Here is a 13,751-nt window from a genome sequence, read left to right as displayed (position 1 = left end):
AACTAGAAAGAACTGGATTTTGTCTTTGGACTCCTCCCCCAGACCCCAGCAAACCAATCACTGAAAACAACAACAACTGTTGCTGGGTCTGGTGGAATCGGCAAAGGTGGCACTGCCACACCCCCACAAACTCTAAGCTTGCCGGACAGCCTCGCCCCCAGCCATTGGAATGAATAGAGGGGCTCCAACTCCTCCCTGGGCCAAGGGAATAACGCCCAAAATCGAAATGCTATTCTGCAAGTGAGACACAGGCTGCACCCATCAGTGTGTCGTCACTGCCCTGCTTTCAGGCTCCAGGTCGAAGAAATCTTCGCCCAGCCAAAAGCATGTGCAGAGCAAAGGCCAACCCCCCACCCCCCTAAAGAAAACCCCAAATGTGCACATTTGTTCACCCAACACTAGCAGCCAGCACAATTTATTGCTAGCTGCTCAGTGTTTTCTATCCAGCATTTTTTTTAGTTCCCAAGGGTGGGAGGGCGACGCCCATCTCGCCCATGTGCACCAGCCGCCCCTGGTTAAAGTGACGGACCTCTTACTTCCATTTGTGGTGGTGCTCTGAACACTTTTCAGATTACTTTTGTATTTGGGGTTTTCTTCTTGTACTTGACACTAGTTGGATGACATAATGTTTCTGTCTTCATTGAGCACACCTGTCTCCATACTGTGTAAATTAATACTTTCCTGAATGTATGTATGTGCCAGCAATGTTCTATACCATTGTCCTCCTAGAATGTAAGAGAGACTAAGAACATCCAGATCCTATGTCTGTCTGTGGCCCTGGCCAGCACTAGGTCAAGGCAATGACCCTTATTGTGCACAACTGCAGTGGTAAATACTAATCATCACACTCCCAAATTTAGAGTTTTGTCAATGGGGTTTAAACTTTATAAAGATAATGATCTTAAAAAGGCTGATGAGAAACAGGATAGCACTCTGAACTACAGCATGGCTGTAATCCCACATCATGGATGTGCACGTTAAAAAAGGGGTTGCAGTTGATAAGATGGTATGCAGTTCCTAATGAGGCAAAAGTGAGCGAGGTGCGATGAGAAGGAAAGAAAAGGTTGTCCTTTAGGAAAAGGCCCCGGCAGCGTGTGGGTAGGTCGTCCGCCAAGCTCGTGGTTCATACAATGACACTGGAAAGTCCAGGTATCTTGACCTGCCAGGAGTTGATGGTGCCAGTCATCAATAATTTTGGGGTTGGCCATCGCATTTACACGTACCACATCTTTATGTTCACTGTGTGGTATATCATGGTTAGTAAACTAGAACACCACTAACAGTGTAGATTGACAATCCTTTCTAGGTCCTGAAGAATTGCCGCCAGATCATTCTGACACATAGGCAAGAAACATGTTGACCACATGAAGATGAGCGTAATATCCTGACATATTATATCAGGAAAGCGCTACTCTAGATATTTTTAACCAGGTTGGAAGCCAGGTTCATTAAAATTATTCTGTTTGGACTTCCACTCCTGTTTTATCCTTGCACAGTCTACTGATCTCCACGTTAGCACATCTACACTTTTAGGTCCCTTACACCCACAGCACCATATGGCAAGGAATAAAAGATATCTGCCAAAGAGCCCCTCATAGGGTGCCCGTCAGGTATTGCAGCGCCGACCTGACGAGGAGCAAGCCCTATGATGAAGCATGACACCCAGCTTGCTGGGTGTAGGAGGGCCCTAATTCCGAAAGGAGGGATCCCCCTTTCCCTCTTTTCCTAAGGGACAACTTTTTCTTTCCTTCTCATCAGACCACACGCCCTTTTGCCTCGTTAGGAACTGCATACCCTCCTGGTTTCGATTCATTACGGGCACGCATGCTGGACCTCAAAAAACCCTTAATCCCCTTCTTTTGAGTAATAGGTGCAGTTGATAAGGTCATCTAGAGTGAGAAAACAACCAATTGATTGTACAAATCACAGACAGGAGTCTCAGACCCAAAGTGCTGGAAACTCATTTACTGCGGGGCAAATGAGTGGATCACGAAACTGGAATTTAATGTACCATTTGCAATCTGAAGAGACATGTCTGGCACTAATAGAAGATAATGGTTCGCGTAGAATCTGCTATTACTAAAATAAAGAATTCCTAACCTCAAACAAGCAGGATAATGAAAGTAAACTAGAAGTTGTGAGACAACGCTGAAGCAGAAAAACAAAGCGACAGGCCTATTAAAATGCTTTAAACTTCACAGATAAGTTGTAATTTTCAGATAATGTGTACCGTTGTCCAGTACTTTCTAACCCAAAACATGCCTGGTCCTCCAAAGACCTAAAACTAAATATCACGCCAGGTTTCCTGCTATATCACTTTATTTATTTATTTATTTAGTATTTTGTAGAGCGCGCAGCTACCTCCGACGGAGGTGTCCCGGCGCTGAAGACATTATCTCAGGAGGGTCAGAGGGGTTTGAGAGGTGAAAGGAAGGTGAGGGATTAGATCTGGGAGAAAAACCAGGTCTTTAGTTTTTTCCGAAAGAGGGGTTCTGACGTCAGGAATCTTAACTCTGTGGGCAGCTGATTCCAGAGTTTGGAAGTGGCAACTGCAAGGGCCCTTCCTCCAGTGCGTGAAAGATGAAAACGGGGGCATATCAGAGGCGGAGATTGTTAGGTCTGAGGTTTCGTGGGGCTTGTGAAAACCTCATTCTACGTCGTAGGTATGTAGGGCCTCGGTCGTTGAGAGCTCTAAAAGCCAGAGTTAACCTTTACCTTTAACTTTACCTCTCTTCACACTTGCAAATTAAAAACACTGAAAAATAACAAGTATCCCTCTAGCCTTTCATAAACAAAAGCATGATCGCTGTTAAGCACTCCGCAATTCCATACACAAAGTGTAGAATATTCCTGGTGTACCCCACACGTGCAAATTGAAGACATATCTGTGTCCCCCATCCACTCCTTCCACATGCCCAGTAACCCTCTTCCCCTATGTCCCTCAAATTGACACCATAGTTAGTTCTGCCACCTCCGGGTCAAAAATATGCTAGACGTTCTCCATTGCCTCGACCCTGGTTCAAACCATATCTAGTATACTGCTCACGCAGACACATAATAAGTTATTGTATTCCACCTCCATGTCATTTTCTTTCACAAGCACAGCTGAACACACCATGAAAACTTAAATATACATGCTGAATAAAGCAAAAAGTTGCCACTTTCTTGCTGCAGGGCAACTGAAGCACCGATTATGTAACAAGGAAATTATTTGCAGTCATGTATACGGTAACGACAGAATCGTATGTACCGTCTCATGCCATATAGATTGTGACACTCCATATAATACGACATCGTGGTACTGTTTTACAAGATGAGGTAAACATATTCGGCTGCCGCAACTTCAATTTTAAACTAAAAAAAAATCAGAAAACAGTGAAACGGATGGAAATATTTGCATGTTGTATGGCTAGAAATACCGAGTAGTAAAAATTCTGGAACTAGACTTGTGAGATGGTAAACAGCGCATGTGTTGTTCGAGGGCGAGCGTAAGATGCTCGGAGATCATAGTAGGAACGCGGGATGAGCAACACTGGGCGTTTAAGCGAATGGTTAAGGCCAAAGCACCTGTATTCCTGGGCAATTTCAGTGAAATGCTGGAGAAAATATACTGATGAGTTCGTTTTGCAAACAACACAAGATGCAGTATACGGTCACTGATTACATTTGAAATCAAACCCAAAATCAAACAAAAAAATTGCTCTCTTTAAAGATAGGATTTTTTTCGGTCCCTATTAAAATGCAATAGAAGATAGAAAGCGCTTGTTAAGACAGTAAATGTGGCTTTTGCGAGCAAAGGGTTATTCCCAGGTCAGGGTCAAGGACCCAATTCAATCGCAAACTGACCTTAAGTTCCAGTTTCACAAATCCATTGCCCAACTGCTCAACGCAATTAAATTGTTGTGTTCTGCAACCGAGTTCACATTTTCACCTATTCCAAGAGAGATTTCAGATCATTCGCCTTTACAGGACAAGGGATCAGAGAGCGCTGTGTAAATGGTTGCAGTGCCATCATATCGGACCGCATTTGGTCCACTTTTTCACGGAGAGGCTAGTTTTGGCTCCAGGCCAGAAGACTTTAAGCAGTTCATGGAAACCGCAGTCAACTCACCTGTCAGCCGCTGTGCCCCCCTTGACGTACGCCGGAGGCGCGCTGTCCAGCGATGCGGTGTGGTAGCAGGTGTCCCATGCAAGGTGTACCCTCGACTCCTCCTGCCAGGCGCGCACAACTCTCAAACACAGCGCCCAGGAAAGTCCGGCTCAAAATGGTCCAGGCAGGGCCACTCTGGCACCTGCATCCCCCGGAGCAGAGGCAGCCCGAAGTTTGACACCTGCTCCTGTCTAGGAACCCGGCCGTTCCGAGAGCAGCCACTGCCTGCAAACGGGTCGCTCTGAAAGGGCGGAGCGTCCAGAGCAGGCAGCAGCTGTCACCCAACCGCACACACCAATCAGCATGATGCATGCCTTAACCAATGAGATGGCAGATGTGGCTGGGCTACCCCATTCCACTTGCTGATTGGTTTAACTTTATTTCTCGCTTGAGCTACCTTTTTAGTTTCCTCTTGCAGAACTTCCTGCTAGTTTGTGTCAAAGAGCACGACTCACAAACCGAGTCGGTATTGTTTACTTCCGTCTATTACTGTCAGTGGCATCTCTAGAAGTGGATTTTGGGCGAAGAGTGCACATTGGGCCACGGATAAAACTGATGGGGCCACGGGCAAAGGCTAACACGTTTAAATCCGACTTTGTATAAGTGTGCGTGTATACATACACACAATTCAGTTTTAAATATGTTAAGCAATCAAACACTGCTTTGCAAGGAAAGGTGGTTGGACACAGTAATGTGTGACGCAAGTTACAGTCCTTTTTTTTCTGTGTCTCCTTTTGGGACATTCAGCGACTGTGGTGAGTTCCATAAGGCGGTTGGCAGGACAAATAGAGCAGGGTAAAAAATACCCCATATTGGAGCCCTCTAGAGATGCCACTCACTACGTTCCTGCCTGTTCCATGCCACCGAGTCTTCTCAATTAACACCACCACTTGCCTGAATAGTCACAAGATATTTCAGATACTGTTGTTCAAACCAATCAAATCAAATTTAGCTTTATTCGATTTATCTGGAGAAATCATAAAAGCATACAAATACATTTTATACAACAAATTTAAAAAGTTTTCCCCATCGAGAAATTTATAAAGAGACTATAAAACAATTTTCCATTTGTAAAAAGTCAATGATGAAAATATGGCCGGAAGCCTCGTGTTAAAGCGGCTAATAAAATTTAAACATGTAAGGTTTACATCATAGAGTTTCTGTATTTCATCACTGACGTTAAAAAGCGAGAAACAACAAAGATGACATACACCTCATCAAGCAAGAGTAACTTCAGATATGCATCTTTACATGTTCTTATGCCCCAGCGTTTAAGCAATGGTAAGAGGAACAATTTCCTTGGGGCAGAATACAGATTACAGAAGAACATAATGTGAATATTACTTTGTGATGAATGATCATCGCATGGGCAAATTAGATTCGGCGAAATCCAATCGTTTTGTTTTGGAAGAGTGACCATACGGAAGAAAGTGCCTAACCGCAGCCTAGTAAGAAGCATACGAGGATAAGGTGCAGTTTCAATCCTGAGGTACAGTTGTAAACCTTCATTAGGGGTAATTTTTTGGTAACTCAGGGTGGTATTTTTGAGTTTCTCGGTGTCCCATCTGACACTTTCCAGGTGTGTAATTAAAAGTTTTTTGAGCGCTGGCCTAGACAGATGTTCTAGGGACTCTGGGTCATCATAGTATTCAGGATGTCCAATTTTAGAGAACATCAGCCGGACATGTCGTAACCATTTGATTTTGGGTGCAGCATCCAGGTTCATACAGTCCGTGATGAGTTCTCTATTAAATTGGCATTCCATAGTGGTCCAGATTTTGTGCCAGAGCAAACACGGTGATAGCTTTATAGTGTCGCTAAGGTATTTAAGGCCAGTCTCAATATGGGTAATAAAAGTTGAAGTAAATTTGCTCACACCTAGTAAATAGCGAATAAAAAGATTCTCACAAGTTTGGAGTGAGGACACATTTTCAAAGCCCCATAGGCCTGCTCCATAAGTGACTGTCGCTACACACTTAGCTTGGTAGATCTGTAACATCTCGGCAGTTGGTTTGCCCCCAATTTTGGCTGCAAAAGTTCTCAGAGCCCCAATAGCACGAGTAAAGGCAAGCTTCCTAGCAGATACTGCATGTTTCCAAGCTCCTTTCCTCTCGAATACAACACCCAAATAACAAAAAGTGTCTGTACTCTCAATTCTTTGCTCGTCAAGATGTATCGAGCATTGTGGCTTTTTGTTTTTTTGGGTGCATGGCATGGAGAAAGTTTTAGAGATGTTCACTTTCAGATTTCTTTTCCCCATGTAGGATGAGAATTCAGTTACCGCTCTTTGCAACCCTACCTTGGTCCTGGACATAATTGCCGCGTCGTCGGCATATAATAGGATGGGTACAGGCCTACCATTAACGGCTGGGTAGTCACTTGGCTGATTTATTAGATGCTCTACAATAGAGTTAATATAAAAGCTAAATAGAAGGGGCGCAAGTATGCAGCCTTGCCTAACCCCTCTATTTATAGCAAATTTCTGAGTACATTGCCCCTGGGTCCCGAACCTCACTCTGGCGCCGGCATCTCTATACAATTCTTTTATAAATACGACAATGGTAGGATCCACCCCAATATGTTCTAATGTTGACCAGAGCTGCAGATGATCCACACAATCAAATGCTGAGCTAAGGTCAACAAATGTGACAAACAGGTCCCCTTTTTTGGCCTCGGTATATTTGGACATCAATAGAGAGAGATTTAAGCATTGTTCCTGGGTACCCAGTCCCTTTCGGAAGCCGTATTGGAGTTCCGAGATGACCTTTTTTTCTGTCTCCCAGTGCTGAATTCTCTTAAGGACGATCCTTCCTGCGATTTTCATGAGGCCGTCCAGTAAGGATATAGGACGGTAGCAAGCAGGATCGTCCCTGTTTCCCTTTTTAAAAATGGGCACTACAATTGCGTCTGACCAGGTGTTAATTAAGCCGCATTTGTTTCCCATATTTAAAACGTTAGTTAACAGGGGAGCCCAAAATTCAAGATTTGTTTTATAAAGATCCACTGGTGTGTGGTCGGGGCCAGGGGCTTTCCCTGAGGGGCTTTCCCTGATTGCATTTTCAACTTCTGAGGTGGTAAAAACCAGATCAATTGGGTATGGGGATGCTGGGTGGTCACTTGACAGATAATCCTGAGTTGGTTTGTTCAAGGATGAGATTACCTTTTGGTGGTTCTGGGTGTCCCCCTGGCTGTTGGTGTAAAGTTTGCCATAATGTTCTACCCAGAGCTCTGCCGTGATTGCTACATCCATGCAGTTGTCCGTATCATTAGTGTTATATACTGATCTTATAACTTTCCAGAAGAGGTTAGTGTCCTTGTTCCTGGCAGCTTCCCCCAAAGCTTCCCAGGCCTCCCTTTTCATCGTTGCTTTCCGATGATTAATTTCCCTCCTGTACTCTCGTCTGGCCTCGGAAATTTGAACCCTATTTCTCGGAATGATGTTTAAAGCTTTCTTCAAATTCTTTAGGGCGACTGTGCACCTGGAATCAAACCACCCGCCTGCATGTTTCCCATTCTTTTTGTAGCTCTTGGTTAAAATATTTTTTATGTACAGTTGGATATTAGCAAAAGCTGCCATAATCGCCTTAGGATCAATATCTTCCTCTAAACAGACAGATATGTCTGCAAAGCAAGATGATATGAAGTTGTGAAAGAAGATTATAGGGTTCAATTTCTCCCACTTTATCACATAGCCATTTATCTTTGTTAAGGTAACCTCTAGTGGATAAAGTGTACCGCTAGATTCCTTTGCTTTCTCATCTGAGAGCCTAAGCCCGAAGGTAATAGGGTAATGATCACTCATTGGGTCGTCCCCTATCTCCCAAAAAGTTAGAAAATTGGGTTTAGTGGGGGATATCAGTGCAAAGTCGATTGTAGTTTCACAGCCTCTTCCATTGTATGTTGGGGCAAAGGGAACTGGGGGGGAGCATGCCTGATTAACGAAGGTGAGATCAAAAGAAAATATAATACTGTTTAGGAGAGACCCCAGATTGGTGTGTGAGAAGTGGAGAGGGCCATCCTCCTCATGATCTGTAAGGCCGCACAAACCTAACTCAGAAAATGGGCAGATGGCACAGTTAAAATCTCCCACCCAAAGAACTGTATGGTCTCCCGTATTTTGATCCCTCACTTTATGGATGTGATTAGACATTTTATTCAAAATCAATTCCATTTCGTTTGCTGGCATATTGTTATAAAAATTCACCAGTATAATCTTTTGTGTGGTGCCCCATTTAAATGAAAGAATTTGGAAATATTGGTCAGAGTGGAAGTTATATACCTTTATATCCCCTACATTCGAGGTGTATATGCACAAACCCCCTTTATTTCGACCCTGTGGAGAGGGCACAGCGGGTGAGTGAAATGTTCGATACCCCATAATGTGCCTTTCCTCTGCAAGCCAAGTTTCTTGCAGGCAGAGTATACCATGCTTCTGCACGGTCCAGAAAGGTACTGTTGTTATTAATACAATTTAAAAACTCTCTGGGGCATTTCTTTTCTTACCGCTTTTCTAGTTTGCTAATTAATATACATCATGTATTTTGCTTGAATTACTTTGTCGTACAAGGTGATGGTACGCAGCAGCTTTAAGTGAGAAGAAAAAGTTGATGGGTGATTCTCTAAAAAAAAGTGTGGCAAAGAAGCATATCTACAAATCATTTACAAGCAGTAGGGCTATGTAATTAAGGGTGTGTAGCGCACCTGTCAACTCAACTTCAGTTGGTGGGTGTCACACTATTTTTAATTATATTTACTTCATAAAAGGCATTATATGTCCATTGAATTCGATAATGTCACTCTCGCTGCAATCCTGCATCACCCTCCAAAAATATTCAAATATTTATCCATCATGTCTCACCCCCGTTAGACTTGGCATCTTATGGCGTGTTTCCCCTGTCTTTTGTCTTTCTGACTTCCCGGTTTTGACTCTGTTTTTGAGTGTTTAGTGTCTCTGCGCACTTTCTCACAGCTGTTCAGTGTTAAAGTGCAAGTGCCCCTGTTGAAATAGTTATTATGGATTGGTGTTTCCATGATTGGCATATTTGATTTACTGCTAAGCCCCTCGTAAAGTGCGCTCAGTGTGTCCAGGGCTAGTAAATCAAATGCTGCTAGTGGACCTGCTGCACCAATTGTGCCACTCACATGAGCAGCCTGTAAATGTAACTCAAGCCTGCCATTGCAGAGTCTGTGTGCAGTCTGGTAATGCCATATCGACTTGGCAAGTGCGCCCACTTGCCAGGCCCTAATCTTCTCTTTTCTTACATGTGAGTCACCCCTAAGGTAGGCCCAAGGTACCCCTGTGGGCATGGTGCAGTGCATATGAAAGGTGGGACATGCCCTGATGTTTGCGGCATGTCCTGACAGTGAAATACTGCCAATTTAGTTTTTCACTATTGCAAGGCTATCTGTTCCCATAGGATAGAATGGGGAGTTTGCTTATAACATCCTATAACCATAACTACCCCTGGGAGTATCCCTGAACCCAGAATGTTAATATTGCATCTTTTAGTGAGGGTTATTTTTACCTTCTGTGTTTGAAAATACCAGTTTTAGAAAATAGATTTTTTTCTTGCTTAGCAATCCAGTGTGCCTCTGCCAGGATGTGTATTGACTGTCTGACTTTGGAATTACAGGGGCTGGGAATGTGCAGTGGCTCCAGAGAGTCTGGCTGAGTCAGGGCTGGGCTGAACAGACCTGGGCTGCATTTGGAGTAGGGGTAGTCGATTTCCTTTCACCTGAATGGGCCTGGTCTGCCTTTCACAATGCTGTCTCCACCTCCTGCCAGAAGCTGGGCAAAAGAGGACAGAACTGGTTTGGACTAAGCACAGACACGCTCTGCCTGAGAGAACAAAGGGACTTTGAGTATAAATATTGGGGTCCAGCCCCAACATTTTGGAACTCGCTGGCATCAAGGAACCCAACAAGAAGAAGAGATGGAAGAGTGCAGGGAGGAGTACTGCCCCTTTGCTGTGTTGTTGCTTTGTTGGGTTGGCCTGCAATTGCTGCTGCTGTCATGGGCAGTGAAAGGCCTGGACTTAACTTTCTTTACTTGTGCTGAATATCTCCAAGGGCTTGAAATAGAGCTTGCCTCCTGTTCTGAAGTCAGAGGAACTGCAAAGACTTCACCAACATCTGGGTACCGCTTCTGGAACCACTGTTTCATTTGCCACAGAGAAGGGAAAAGCAACCGACTCCGTCACCGACTCAGTCGGTGGCTCTGTGTCCTGATAGCACCGCAGAAGGCACCGTCCACATCTTGCACTGCAACCCTGGCCTCACCGACAACGAAGACCGATGCCGCCACCACCGAGCCGCTGCTTGCACCGTGACCTGTTGGCACCGCACTCCACACCGCCTCTCTTCACCTCGCTATCCTGGTCTCACCAATGCCGTTGCTGCTGCTGACTTCGACACCCGTGAACGCATCGTGACTGGGGGAACTGCTCATAAGTTTCACAACGCACCCCCTCGGTCCACACTGTACTCTGGGCCGAACTACGCTAACCGGTTCTGTCGCATGCACCGCAACCATCGAGCACCGCCGCACCCTGCACCTTAAGCCTTGGTCTCACCGACGCCGTCTGGGCGATCATCACCGAGCCGCTGCCTGCACAGCATTGAGAGGGCACCTCACCCTGCACTGCTTCCATTTTGCAACGCAACCGTGACGGTCGGTTGCCACGACCGGCTCGCACCCCTTTGCCAGCTGCAACGAGAAAGGTACTGTTACCGAGTCTGTCTACGCTTTCGCTGTCCCGTACTGACACGGTTGGCTAGAACTGTTAGACTCTGTTGTTTTCAGCATCGTGGTAGCCCCAGACAGAGCTAGAGACTCGAACGAACTATGTTTTCAAGTTATTTCTGCAATTTTTAGAATATCTTGCAAGTATATATTTCTAAAAGTACGGTATGTTGGATTTTTTATCATTTTGGTCTTGTTTTGGATATATAAAAATATTGAATATTTTTCTAACCTGGTGTGGTATCCTTTTGTAGTGCTTTAATTGTATAACTGTTGGTTATGTGTAAATGCTTTACACACTGCTTCTGAGATAAGCCTGACTGCTAGTGCCAAACTACCAAGGGGGTGAGAAGGGGTTATTTTAGGAGTATAACTCTCTTATCCTGACTAGGAAGAAGGGTCCCTACTTGGATAAAGTTACCTACCTCTGCCAACTAGAGACCCCCATTTCTAACAACCCTCATTTAACATGTTGACAGCTTTGAATGTGTGTTTTTATTCAGTGCATCTTAACATATCACATAACATTTGCACATTATGACAAAGAAAACATAGCTCTATATTAAGCATCTGATATTTCGACAGCTGTGTATCTCCTTCACATGCTTTTCCATATGATCTTAATTATAATTGATACATATGTACCACAGCCCTTTGCGCTCTTCAGAGAGACCAAGCACTGAACAAGTATGCAATTGGAATACCTTTGCTGACCCAGGGACAGAAGTATGACATTACAATGTATGCAATTACCACGCTTGACTTACCACACATTTTTTATTAACGCATGCCTTTAACACATATATGCCTTTACCATGCAGGCATGTATAATATGGAAAGTAACAATATATATATATATTTACGTTTTGCACTGATGAAAGAATAAAAAGCACTTCATATTGAACCAGCAGCCAACGTCTGAAGTGTCCGTTACACTCCTATTTGGTGCCTGTAACAAGCATTTGGAGTTTTACCTGATATGTGATGGCTAGTGGCATTCTGGAATAAAATGAAGCACTGAATTGGGTCTACCTCGTCTTCTTGTTGCAAGTCCGTGTGAAGTTGTGGTTGGAGCGAGCCTTGTTGCATATATATATATATATATATATATATATATATATATATATATATGTATATATATATATATATATGTATATATATATATATATATATATATATATATATATATATATATATATATATATATATATATATATATAGAGAGAGAGAAATTATTTCAGATTTCCATATATATATATATATATATATGTGGAAATCTGAAATAATTTCCGTTAGCATAAGCCGAAGCCATTTTGGTTGTGGCATCCATTTTGTTAGCTATGTAATTCTTCCGTCTTCACTGTTGCTTGCCCTTCTATTCTGCTTGAGTCACCAGCATTAGTTAACTTCTTCTGTACTGGGCCAAAGCAATGTATGTGCTGAGCAAAGGCATGTAGCTGCTGAAATGCACTTGGTTAAAGATGTAACTGTCAACTATTTTCTGCTGTTGTAAACAGTTCTGTTCCCCCTCCCACTTTGCTGACTAGGTGATCCCCCATCTGCCCATGTTTGTCGGTAACTATTCCTGTGTAGGCCTGTACCTTCTATTTGTATCTACATGCTTACTACATGCTTACTCAGCAACAAAGTGTGTATATATAAGCACCATGATCTGTGTATTCAATGTACTACCTCCTGGAACACTTGAGGATGTTGTATGGACGTGGTCCCACTCATGAGTGATCATTAAACTTGTTATTTGAATTCCAGCTTCAGTGCCAATCTCTATTTTGTTGGTCTACGGACCCGTGAACAGAGAAGGGTGACCCCTGCACCGGTGTGCCCATTAAAAGGCACATTTCCACAGTTTGCGCCCGAAACGTGGGTCCTCATCGGAGACGCGGCCATCCGAAGAAGTGGTCTTGATGGAAGGGTGGAATATTACTGAGGAGATGTCCTGCATGAGGAGAACCTTGTCTTTGCAGACCGAAGTGATTTTTCTGTTTTTTTCGATTTGACCCTCCAGGTGGTGGCTGGTCCCAAGCTGGTCCTTTGGCGTAATTTTTTTTGCAGTGACCATTAGGTCGAACAAGAGATTGGCAGTTGGAAATTGGAGACTCTTGTTTGGTAAGGTCGCTGAAGCGGCACTCTTGATTTGCTTGGCCAAGATTTTGGTTTTGTTTGTTTGATTTATTTTTTGCAAAAGATAAAGGCAGGTAATGTGGAGATTTTATTCTACTTTTGAATATTTTGGAAAAGTAATATTCTACAAAAATATGGTAGCATGCCTGTTTCTAGCACACTCCCTAGGCTGTGCTGCTGTCTTAGTGGTACCAAAACGGATTTAGAAAGAAGTCAGCCGGCTTCCCCGGAGGGGACACCTAATAGTCATATGTATGTTAAATATGGTATTTCTTCCATAATGTATAGTACACTGTGGAACAAATATACAAAAAAGGATCCCGATCTACAATGGCCAGTGAATGGGTCATTTGACTTTAAGAAGATTCAATATGTAGAACAGTGTTTGTTTAAAAGGGAAAGTCGACAAGATATGTTTGATTGTGTATGAATGTGGGAGAAAGAAGTGCAAGGGAGAGTGAGGAAAGAAGAAGCTATAGCAGAAAAAGAACAGCGAAAAATGATATATCAAAAAGCTTCGGAATTAAAAAAGAAAGAGATGAAGGCAATAAAAGAAAAGAGGAAAGGAAGCATCATTTTGAGGTAACTGGCCATTACCCTATTAGTCGCCCCATTTATCCCATACTAAATAAACCTCAGGCTGATTCCATCTTGTTAGATCGATCTCCACCCCATATAAGTTTCCCTCTGCCCCTGAGAATGATCTTTCTGAAGAAG

At 43.5% G+C, this 13,751-nt stretch overlaps 1 protein-coding gene across 1 annotated transcript in view; it reads right to left on the bottom strand.

Annotated features, from left to right (window-relative positions):
- The window catches only part of TEC (tec protein tyrosine kinase), a 589,535-nt gene extending 585,120 nt beyond the window's left edge, over positions 1 to 4,415 (bottom strand). The window contains exon 1 of the mRNA XM_078678221.1: positions 4,112 to 4,415. The gene's annotated coding sequence lies outside the window, so the exon portion shown is untranslated. The remainder of the gene's footprint in view (positions 1 to 4,111) is intronic.
- Positions 4,416 to 13,751: the final 9,336 nt, after the last annotated feature.

Source organism: Lissotriton helveticus, chromosome 2_2 (assembly GCF_964261635.1).
Source record: "Lissotriton helveticus chromosome 2_2, aLisHel1.1, whole genome shotgun sequence".
In the NCBI taxonomy this organism is placed as follows: Eukaryota; Metazoa; Chordata; class Amphibia; order Caudata; family Salamandridae; genus Lissotriton; species Lissotriton helveticus.
The sequence above is the reverse complement of the archived record's forward strand: the minus strand, read 5'-3'. Positions and strand labels throughout refer to the sequence as shown.